Raw genomic sequence first — 12,679 nt, 5'->3', positions numbered from 1 at the left:
TTTGGAATCTGAGTGTGTGAAAAGAATGGTTAGATATTGGATGAATTTTAAAAGACAGGAAGGAGGGAGGGTATTACAGGCCGCGTACGAACAACAACGGAAGAGTATGTTTAAGGGAGGCTGGCTAGATAAAATTAAGGGATACTTGAAGATGATAGGCCTGGGGTACATGTGGGAAGAGGTGTGGACGAAGAGAGATGCAAGAGGGATGAAGGTACTGGTAAGGAGGATTAGAGATCTAGGTAGGCAGAAATTATTGGCAGAAAGTAGATTAAGAAGTTCCCTTAGTTTTTTTAATAAAGTGGAGGAAGTAACGGGGATTAATATTAGATACGTTGAGAGGTTAAATAGCAGAGGGTTGATATGGTGGATAATGGGGCTCCATAGAAATAGAGGTTGGTTGAAAGGTGGAAACAATTCGTTATGTATACTTTGTGGGGCAGAGAATAATGATTTTCACTTATTAGGTAATTGTGAAGTAACAAGTAAGGTCAGATTTAGTATGTTGGGTGCTAAACATCGGAAAATGTTAGAAATAGGTGATGAGCGGTGTATTATAAGGTGGATTATTAAGGAATGGGAAGAAGGAGGAGATTTGAACAAGTACTTACGTGTGGTTAAAAATGCATGTGTGAGAAAAATGGAAGAAGGGGTTACATAGGGCGATGGTTGTGAGCCTAGCTTGGAGAGAATAAGGCGGTAAATGTTGGAATGTAGACGGGTGTTTTTGATATTTATGGGGGTCTTCTATAACAGTACCCAGTGGTCTGAGTTTGTTTGGTATTTTCAGTAGTAAGTGACGTGTAGGTTATGTGGTCATAGTGAAGGATGCAGAATGCGAGCCTGGAGGTGAAGTATGACCGGGTGACAGCGATGGGCATGCAGATTGCGAAGTAATTGAGTATGTAAATAATATGGTATGTGGAAGGGTTGAGGCCTTACCGATTGCGAGATTGCAAGTCAGTATGCGATTGTTGTCATTTGGTGTGCTTTAAATCCAGGTTAGGTATGTTAAAGAACAAGGATTGCGAAGTAAGCAAATGTGTATACAAGGACTGAAGTGGAATCTGCTGTAGCATAAGGTCAGCGGTTTCTCTTTCCTTTTGCAGAACTATCTGTTGTGACGCTCATGTGATGTAGGCAAGGTCAGGGTAGGGCTAGACTGGTTTATTTGTAGGTAGATTCTTATTTAATATTATTATTATATTTACTGTTATTATTATTATTATTATTATTATTATTATTATTATTATTATTATTATTATTATTATTATTATTATTTTACTATTGCTTTGTGAACATGTATCTGGGCTGGAAGCCTGTTTTGTTCATTAATAAATACTACTACTACTACTACTACTACTATATCCTTAAGTTGACTTCATCACTAAGTCGGCCTTCATCATAGACTGTGGAGCCAATATACTTAAATATCCCTACTCGTGCTATATCTTCAACGTCAACATGCAACGATGTAATGCAATGTATTCTGTCTTGTTCTTGTTGAGGTGCGGGGCTTATTGCGCTAGTCGATTGTTCCAGTCTTCTGTTTTACGCTGCAGATCAAGCTTATTCTCTTCAGCCAAAATGATATCATTTGCTTAGAGAAGTGTCCATGGTATTGGACTGTGCAGGTTTGTGGTAATTGTGTCCGACACAAGAATGAACAGCAGTGGTGATGAAGCGGGGCCGTGATGGACTCCTACAGTAATGCGGAAGTCATCAGACGCTACTGCGGCAGCTTGAACACAACTCATTTGTTCTTTGTAGAGCAATTATACCCTCTCAGAAAGGTGCTCTGGAATGCCATGTACTTATAGGGCTAACTGATTAGGTCATGAAGTACCCGATGGAAGGCCTTCTCAGGGTCCAGAAATTTGTGATGAAGACTCTTATACTTTTCACAGTGTCTCTCAAGTAACAGCCCGGCAGCGTGGGTTTCTCCTATTGCGCCACAGTTTTGCACAAATCCAGCTTGGCTTGTTGTATGTTTGGCTAAATCGCTAATCCTTTTGTCGAAGATTTGTTCTAAGGTCTCATTACGTGGCTGAGAAGTATGATCGGGCCATGATTAGAAAAATCGGCAGGGCTTGCCTTATTTCTGAATGGATACTCCGTCGCCATTCTGTTTGTTTTTGACCTTCTTTGATGATCTGGTTGAAAAGCTTGCTTTAGCCACACTGTTGCACATCCCCATTTAGGGAAACAAAACTCTGCCGGAAGATAATCGTGAGAGATGGCTTTTCCTGGTTTCGTTTCCTTCACCATAGCCTGAACTTTAGTGACGTCATTTTCCTACATTGGACCTTCAACAACGGAGGTGATGAGGATTGGTAGATACGGAAATTCCATGATTGAAATTTAGTCAAAATAGTTCCGCCAGTGTACTCGCGCTTCACGCCAGTCCAGTGGCAAATCGTCTGTTTCCTCATTGATGCCGTAAAAACGTTGGAATTGTGCCGTTTTACGATGGAACGATTTGACTAGCCGTTAAAAAATTCCGCTCGTATTCACGCATGTCAAGTTTCACATAAGGACCTGCCTACCGGTTTGCTTTTGTTACGGCAAAGACCTCCTTCACCTTACTAGTGGCTGCTTTGTAGGCATCCCAACGAGTATGAACTCGTGTTACAGCTGCTTCTTCAACCGTACTGCATATTTAACATCTTCATTCCTTAGCCATATGTCATGGTTAATCCGTCGTTGTCGTCGCCCTACTTAATTGTTCCAGAATAGAGCGAACGGCGTCTTTCAGTTTAGTCCGGCTCACTTCACCTATGGTGATTTTTGGCTCTGTAACTTCAGCAACAACGTTAGTCTCCTTCTTCAGGGGCCACCATTTGATCCCAATTTGTATATTTCATGTGAAGTATTGGGCTCTTGGTGACTTTATCCGCAGCTTAGATGACTGGTCGTTGTTTCATCGCAAGAATTTAATAAGGGACAACTGTTATCTCTCGAACTTCTTTGAGATTTCATCCTCTCATAAGGATGTAGTCAATGCGAATTGGATGGGAGCCACTGTAGTGCTGACTAGATGAATATCACTCTTTCTGAACCGTGTGTTTGCGATGGTCAGTTTCTGCATAATCGCGAATTTGTAGGTCATCGTCGTTCTTTTCTCCATGTCCATGAATGCCATGGACTGTTTGTTCTTTCCTCCGTCCGACACGTCCATTCAGATCATCGGCAGCGATGAGATATTCAGCGGGCTTCTTGTCAGGCAGTGCCCAGAACGCATCTTTGGTTTCCGTTCGCACGTCAGTTTGTGGAGCGTTGTGCTGAAAAATTAGAATTTCCTTCTCTCCCCAATGCGGACGAGTTACATGAAGCGAGTGTCAAACTTTTATACCTCGGAGACTGAACCGTCAAATTTTGCTGATACGACATTGTCAACATCATGAGCTGTTCTTCGGCTTCTGTTGTACATCAGTTAGTAACCACACCCCTTTTCCCATGACTTTTCTCCACTCCATCTTTTTTCCCGCACCTCACTTACGCCTACAAGCCTTCTCTCTAGTGCAGTGGCTTATTTGCTACTTCATGCAGGCATAATTCAATGATGGGATACCGAATGGGGGTACTCGCTTTGTTCGCCGTCACAGCCCGTGCGACTGTAACCCTTGCATACTTTTCATGCTGACTGGGCCCTGCCAACGCGCGTCCCTTCCAGAGGCTGCACTAACCTTGGCTCCGATACCATGAGACATATTTCTGTAATGATGTGACGGGATTATTTTACGGCCGGCTTGTCTTGAAGCATTTTAGAGTTTATGGCAGAAGGTAGTAACGCAGCTCCGGACATGGGGATCAGACACTTTTTGCAGCCACTCCTCTAGAGAAGAAACGCTACGCTCTTTTCTGCATTAACTTCCAGAAATTTAGGGTACCTCTTCTGCCATCTGCTCCATACTGAACGTCTCCATCCCCGCCAAAGTTGCCATTAAAAACCTTGTATGTGTGTGGTACGCGAGAGCTATTATATTTTGCTCAAGTTCATCTGCAGGCCAGTGGGGAACCCGTATCCGTCACCTGGAATGCGCCACGTGTTATAGCAATATAGCTGGTTCGTGGAGAATATTTATCAATGCAAAATGAAACATTATTTTACTGAAAACTAATTGTGAACCTGATAAATCACTTACCACAAGAATCATGTAATCACGTAAAGAAGAACTTTTACAGACTTTTGCACTTTTGCTTGGCGTCATATGCCACAGAACGCATGACATACAATCCAGTGTCGTATTTTCTGCCCCCTGTTGTCTAGTGGTGTCAACATCAATATCTTGTGAGATGAACAAGAGGTTTAGTCTGTCATATCTGGAATCAATGTCCCCCTTTAATTTGTCCAATTATTTTCTCCTATGAGTGCAGTAACAATGCGTGGTCGAGCCTCCCATTACTTTGCTTGTGAACCAGTCATGCATTCGACTGGGCCATGTGAATTCAGTTCATACAGCATGAACTGGAAAGTACCAGTTAATGTTACGATATATTTTAGCCTGCGTGATCGATTTTCCCATTGCGAGTTGTAAGCGGATCTCACCTTTAACCAAGAAATTTGTATTTCTCGCCGTTCTTTTCTAGAATATGTAGAACTACTCTGCGGTGGGGAGACAGGCACAGATTTGGATGCTATCTGACTATGTTATCAATCCACTAAAAATAATCACGTTGCCCGCGATCTTTTGAAATAAGAGGAATATCATTCCTTCCTTTACATAGCAGCAATGTCCAGTACGATGCAGTTCAACGTCTTGTCATCTCGAATTTTGGCTCAAGCCTTGATTTTCATGCTCTTTCTAACCGTATTGTTAAAGTAATACTTGTAAGAATACTCTAGGTGATGATAGGTTGCGTTTGGTTTCAAATTCAGATTATTAGAACATTGTAATAAAACGCTACCACCAAAGTCATACTCTGTGTGGCGTTCATAATGTCTATAACAGCAGTATCTGGAGGAGAAAAGACAGTATCAATGCTAGGGAGAGAACCGTCGTATACTTGTTATATTTCGGCTTTTTCAGGATTTCATCAGGATTAGTGGTTTCCGTGTTGCGGGCTTGTGTTAAATACAGCAATTAAGACGTAGACTGATGTAGTACATGGAAGTAATTATGAACGTCCTTGTATAAACCTACTGTCCTATATGAAGGTTGGCTCTGTTTCATTGCACATCAAAGCTACATATTTCGGATAAGCGACACAGTGATGTAATAAAATGCTATAGTGAGATGATAACAATGTACAAATACAATATGTATATTTGTGTGACAAAATAACATTCATAAATGATTAGCCATGGTTCAGCAGATCTTACTGACTGTCGCAAATGATGTTCTCAAATTTATTAATATCCACAACACTGACATTCTATCAAACAATCTCAACAACAAGGTCCTTTACAAAAATTATTACTATCTTGCCACAAAGCGCAGAGTGGTTCAACAAGATCAAAACACTAAAGCATATGCCGTCCTTTATGTAGGAGAACAGACTACGGATTTCAATAGAATAATGTGTGCTGGATTCAAGAGTTTGTATTTCTCCTTTTTTGCTGGACCACTTCTCATGCATTCTTTAAATGAGGTTGTCTCTTAACTCGTACCTTTCTAAATCGTGACAAGTTTCTTGCGCGTGATATCGTGATTAAGAAAAGACGCAGCACATTCTCGTAACATGTGAGAGCTTTTGAAATTTAACAGTACACTCTGAATTTGACCTCAGATGATGTTTACTCTCCGGAATTTAATGTTTATGAGTAATGAGCTCTCTGCACTGGATATCAGTGATTGGAATGTCCAGTAGCAAATTCCTTGTGTGAGAGTTGTAGTGGAGTTGGCTGTTGAACTATTGGTCACATGCTTTTAATTTGTCACTGCAGATCGAGACCTGAGGTGAGCTATAGAGATCATCAACCTCCGGATGGCGGATCACCTAGTTTTAGGTGTAGTGTGTGCAGTAAAGTCCTGGCTGGGAAGTTGGGCCTCTTGCGACATCTGAAGAGAGACAAGCATGATCGTCCATCCAAGTGCGATCACTGCGGAAAGGTGTTTGGTAGCCGAGGCAGCTTGTCAGAACACCTCAGGATCCACCCGCTCCTAGAGTGCGGATTTTCTTACAAATGCTTTACACAGAGGAATATGCTGCCCGAGGACACGCAATTGCATACAGGTGGGATTATTAACGAATTCTCAGGATGTCACGAAAAGTTCAGGAAATGTTCAGACCTTATCCAATCTCACACGGGCGAGAAGCCATACTATTGCAACATTTGCGGAAAATCCTTCGGCCGGAAAAATCATCTAGGTTGTCGCACGTGTATTCACACAGGCGATAAGCCATACTGTTGCGACATATGCGGAAAATCCTACAGCCGGAAAAATTATCTAGCATGTCACATGCGTGTTCACACAGGTGATAAGCCATACTGTTGCGACATATGCGGAGAAACCTACAGCCGGAAAAATTATCTATCATGTCACATGCGTATTCACACAGGCGATAAGCCATACTGCTGTAACATTTGTGGAAAATCCTTCAGCCAGAGAAATCATGTAGCTGGTCATATGATTATCCACTCAAACGATAAGCCATTCTGCTGCAACGTTTGCGGAAAATCCTTCAGCCGGAAAGATCATCTAGCGGGTCACAGGCGTATTCACACTGGCGATAAGCCAAACTGCTGCAACGCTTGTGGAAAATCGTTCAGACTGAAAAGTCATCTAGCAGGTCACATGCGTATTCACACAGACGATAAGCCATATTGTTGTAACGTTTGTGGAAAATCCTTCAGCCGGAAATATTATCTAGCAGGTCATATGATTATCCATACAGGTGAAAAGCCATACTGTTGCAACGTTTGCGGAAAATCCTACAACCGGAAAAGTTATCTAGCATGTCACATGCGTATTCACACAGGCCACAAGCCGTTCTGCTGTAACATTTGTGGTAAGTCCTTCAGCCAGAAAAATCATGTAGTAGGTCATATGATTATCCACTCAGGCGATAAGCCCTACTGCTGCAACGTTTGCGGAAAATCCTTCAGCCGGAAAGATATTCTAGCAGGTCACAGGCGTATTCACACGGGTGATAAGCCGTTTTGCTGCAACGTTTGTGGAAAATCGTTCAGACTGAAAAGTTATCTAGAAGGTCACATGCGTATTCACACGGGCGATAAGCGACACTTTTGCCATGTCTGTGGCAAATCGTTCATCCAGAAATGCAGTCTATCTTCCCATATGCTGTCTCACACAGGAGAAAAACCATATTTTTGCAGCGTTTGTGGGAAATCATTCATCCAGAAAAGCTCTCTAATTTATCATATTCGGACCCATACTGGCGAGAAACCATATAGGTGCAATATCTGTGGTGAATCCTTCAGGATGAAAGCCTACCATGCTGTTCACATGCATACTCACTCAGGTGTTAAGCCATATTGTTGCAACGTTTGTGGAAAATCCTTCACTCGGAAAGATTTCCTAGCAGGTCACATGCGCATACACACAGGCGATAGGCCGTTTTGCTGCAACGTTTGTGGAAAATCCTTCCGCCGGAAATATCATCTAAAATGTCTGGCAAATCTTTCATCCAGAAATGAGGTCTATTTTAGCACATGCTGTCTCATACAGGGGAGAACCCATATTGCCGCACCGTCTGTGGGAAATCATTCATCCACGAAGGCACTCTAATTTATCATACGCGGATGCAGAAACCGTATAGCTGCAATATCCGTGGTGAATCATTCCGCAGGAAAGACTACCTTGCTGTTCAAATGCGTTCTCACCCGGACGAGAAGCCAAACTGTTGCAATGTCTGTGGCAAGTTATTCAGCAGTAAATCCGTCCTAGCTATTCACGTGCGGATACACACAGACGTGAAGGCATACTGGTTCAATGTCTGTGGCAAGTTATTCAGCAGTAATTACGTCCTAGCTATTCACGTGCGGACACACACAGATGAGAAGCCGTACTGTTATAACGTCTGTGGGAGATCTTTCAGCCAAGAAGTCCACCTGACAACTGACAATCTTACTCACACAGATGCTAAGCCATACTGCTGGAAAGTCTGTGGAAAATCATTCATCGAGAAGGGCGCTTTAACTTATATGCGGTTTCACACAGGCCAGAAACCATACATCTGCAATGTCTGTAGTAAGTCCTGCAAGAAAGCTTACCAAGCAATTCACATACGGACACAGAGATGAGAAGCCATACTGCTGCAACGTCTGTGGGAATTCCTTCAGCCAGAAAGTGCATCTAACCGGTCATATGCGTATCTACACAGGCGATAAGCCACACTACTGCAATGTGCTCGGCTAATCATTCATCAAGAAACGCGACTTAGGAGTTCACGTGCGGACTCACCTAGGCTTGAAGCCATACTGCTGCAATATCTGTGGCATATTCTTCAGAATCAAAGTCAGCCTAGTAGTTCATATGCTGACTCACACAGCAAAGAAGCTAATCTCGTGCAATGTCTGATGCAGGGTTTTCAGCATGAAATCCCACCTAGCACGTCATATGCGAACTCACACGGGCGTAAGGCACACTGCCGCAGTATCTGTTGCAATTCCCTTATCCAGAAAAGTGACCTACCAGTTTTCACGCGGACTCACAGGCGACAAGCTATACTGGTGTAATGTCTGTGGCAAATATTCAGCCAAGAAAGTCACTCTGACATTTCATATCAGAACACACACGTGTGCCCAGTAGTGCGATAAAATGTTCGGAGAATCATGTAAGTTAACCACACACATGTAAACCACACTGGAGAGATGCCGGACTGCTCCGTGTTTCTTGGCAAATTGTTCACACGTAGCAACACGCTGTCGGTTCACACGGGCGAGATGGCTTACGAGCGTTACGTCACGTCGTGATTAAGCCGCACGTGATTTTATACTGTTATTTTGCTTAACGTCCCACTAACTACTTCAGAAGTGTCCGGAGTTCCACAAGACCTTCTCCAATTCCGGAGATGTAGCGAGGCACATGCGATCGCACACAACAGAGAAGTAATAAGTCTTCAGCTAGAACGGCACCTTTTCTGCATACTTCATAATGTAGACCAGAGAGCGGTCCATCCCCTTGTGTCATTCTCTCTGTGAGAATATCTTCTGGTAACATAATGCCAGGTCCGTGTGCGAAAAGAGCAAAGGATATTTCATGAATTACCACTTTTTTCTCAACCATAGACGACCCTTTTTGTTTTCGGACTAAAGTGGAAGTGTCCTCATTAAAAATAATTGGGGAGCCGTCCAGATGCGAGGAAAAGAAGTAATCCGGATGAACATAGAAGAATCATATGGCAAAGAAAAGTGGTAAAAGGCTAGAAGCGCAGGAAAGAAGTATTTGAGCTTTTGAATAAACAATTCAGGGGAATAAGTAAGTGCCGAATTAAGTCATAACAGGGCGCAATTTAGGAAGTTGTTGCTGAAACCGGAGCACACCAGTGCTGCCCCTTCCTACATGTCGTGTGTTCCTTTATTTATGAATAGACCAGTAGCTCAAAGCTGTACATGCTCCCTCAGCACTTGTACGATAAATTTTAGTCTGTTAGCCGGTTCTGAATGCAAATTGAAAGATCTACCTCAGTGCCTGTAGATATTAATGAAGAACACGTAATTCTCGAGGGGCGTCTTTAAGTAGGGACCCGTATGTCGACAGCTGCAGTATACTTTTCTCCATTTTTGTTTACCTGGTGGCAGAGAATTGGCTTCTCTCTTTTCTCTAATGGAGCCACAAGGAAAGTCACTAAAAAGTAGTTATATCCAACGTTGCATGTGTTAAAGAGACATACTGAGTACTGAACCCTTTTCCTCATGTCAAACTGATGTTTGCCTGTTCCAGGTCGTCAGCATGAGTTGTTGACTCTTGTGTCTCAGGGGGTCTTATTGGCTCTTCGTCACTTCCAAACATGACTATTTGGTATCAAGGAAGGCCTACATAAATTCAAAGCTTACATAATCTGACGATGGTTCTTCAATAAAAGACAATGAAATATGATGGCGGGTGTGGTTACAAATATGCAGTCAGCGACATTAATATAACGCTGCGGCTGGACGATATCGGGTTAAGATTAATATCCACCACAAAAAAAGCCTGAAGGGCTATTTACAGAAAACCAGTTTATGGTTCGCTAGAAAACAACATGAGATTCAACCTGCTCAGCTCCATAAACAACTGTGCGTTATGCTTCCGATTTCTCGATTGTCAAATATCAGGAAGTGTTTTCCACACTTTTTAATTTAGTCCATCCCTTAACTGTCCATCAGCATAGGACGAGATACCTGGACACTCAATGGAATCTGAGTAACCTCGAATGTATATCACTGAGCTATCATGGTCACTCACTATATTAATGTTCAAGGTTGAGGAAACGTGCCTGATGACCAAAGTGACCTCTCGTTGAAATTAATTGAACGTGCTTGATGACCAAAGTGACCCTCAAAAACAAGTGGACTTCAAGTGCCAGTGAATAATAGCAAAATTACACAACATAAAATAGTGTTATTTGTTTTAAATGAATGATGTTTCATGAACCAAAACAACAGGTTGAAGTCAGTGATTGGAATAAATTCACGTAAACCTGTGAAAAGGAATCCTGTTAACATTTAGTTGTAACCTTCAGTCAAACCCCAAAATAAACTCGACTCGTGTGTAACCCTCACATGTTATAGGTCACGGAATTCAACTACAGCCACTTATATAGTCCTTCTAAAATATAAACACAAAATATTACAACTCCTTTATGAACAACATGGCCATAAATCATGAGTAGCACATGGACTAATGGCAGGGTGCTACTACATCTTATGGAATACCGTGTGGTACCGACTCTTTGTGTCAAACTACAATACTCACCTCTCATCTAGGAGCAGTTGGCTAGCTACATAATTTCACGATCCTAGCATGGCCGAGCAATCCCAAGTATCCCTTCCATGCACTTCAACCACCATCCTGCTTTCCACTGAAGGACACGCCATCGACAGTTATAATACCTAGCTGCACTACGAATATATCAAGAAATGCAAATCTTAATATCTAAGGACAACCTTCTGACACCAAAGTAATTATTTAAATGCTCAGTGACAATACGAACTATGACTGTGTTATCGAAACTAGAATACATAGTCAAGTGTTCGGGAATGTTACTGAGAATCCACTCTATCATTTGCTAATGCAGTAGAATTGAAATTCAAATTACTCTCCATTTATACTTCCATTGTGGAGATTTACCTCCCGTATGCAGTTATCAGATTGTGCCTCTTATAAGGGCTTCTGAGAAGTTCACTTGCATACACCCCAGCGTCAGTGGGTAGGGTCTGACACATCCCGCTCTAGTGTCAGACCTAAGACGAAACGCTGGTAAATACAGCAAACCCCGGAAAAGCCTTGTATCTGATATGTTTTTGACATTTATTTTAACAACAATAATGTTGTAACACGGCCTTCTATTTCCAAAGAGGTTCCACCTCATATAAATGTGAACACCTGTTATCTCGTCAAACAGGTTTATACCTGCAGCTCTCCACTGGCTTACAAGTGAGCAAACCAATCTCGCCATGGATGGTCATTTACTACAGCACAAATCGTCATCCAACTCCTTGTATTTTCAGAATTTATCAATCAACATTATTGCCATCACGAATGATTTCAAGTCTAATGAGACCTGTGGAATTTGATATGCATTTCACTGGTACTAATGGAGTTATTGGATGAACAAAGAATCCCTCTGGATATAGGATCCTGTTCAGTGTTCAAACAATGGACCTTACCATATTTCAAAACACTCTGTCCTGATTTTCCCTCGAGCATTTTCACAAAGAAACCTTGGCATTATCTACACTGTTACCTCTCGAGTATCTACTAGGAGCATGTCTCACAAACTGAGTCGCATTGTTTCATAACTACATGGACAAATAGAACTTATCTACCACCGACAGTTATGGACAGTTACGAAGTTTCTCACTTCACTCTCTCTCTCTTAGTCCAACCCTTCGTAAGGGTGTAGTGGCATCACGCGACAATCCTTTTGGTGATCTTCCTCCAGGAGTCTCGGCTTTCGGCATGGTGACTTGCTTGCTGTAAGCTCATCCTGGTTAAGTTCTTGATCTGGTCCATCCATCGTAACGGGGCACGTCCTCTAGGTCTTCGGCCTTCGACTTTTCCCTCTATGATAAGTATTTCCATTGCCTCCTGTCTTCTGGCAATATGACCAAAATATCCGAGTTGTTTTTGGTTGATAAGGGTCGACAGTCTTGTTCTGATGCCAAGCTGTTGCAGGATAGATTCTTTAGTACGGTGTGCTGTCCATGGTATTCGCAGTAATCTGCTGTAGCACCACATTTCTAGAGCATCAATCCTGCGGCGATCCGCCGTCTTCATCGTCCAAGTTTCTGCTGCATAGGTCGCGATAGGGAAGATCAGAGTTCGCATGAGGATGAGCTTTTTCTTGGAAGTGATGGAGGTGTCCTTCCATATGCGAGTAAGTTTTGCTGTTGAATTTCTCGCAATTGCAATGCGCTTGCGGATCTCAGGTTCACAGTCTCCAGTATTTGTGACAATAGATCCTAGATACTCGAAGCGACTGACAACCTCATAATCCACAATTCTTGTTATGGCAGGTCTGTTATTAAAACGGTCTACAATCATCACTTTGGTCTTTTTATTGTTGA

At 42.4% G+C, this 12,679-nt stretch overlaps 1 pseudogene; it reads left to right on the top strand.

Annotated features, from left to right (window-relative positions):
- The first annotated feature begins 6,404 nt into the window (after positions 1-6,404).
- Positions 6,405-9,922, top strand: LOC137503283 (zinc finger protein 83 pseudogene; annotated as a pseudogene).
- The last annotated feature ends 2,757 nt before the right edge of the window (positions 9,923-12,679 follow it).

The sequence above is a fragment of the Anabrus simplex genome, chromosome X (genome assembly GCF_040414725.1).
Source record: "Anabrus simplex isolate iqAnaSimp1 chromosome X, ASM4041472v1, whole genome shotgun sequence".
NCBI classification, from domain to species: Eukaryota; Metazoa; Arthropoda; class Insecta; order Orthoptera; family Tettigoniidae; genus Anabrus; species Anabrus simplex.
This window is presented reverse-complemented; position numbering and strand designations above follow the sequence as displayed.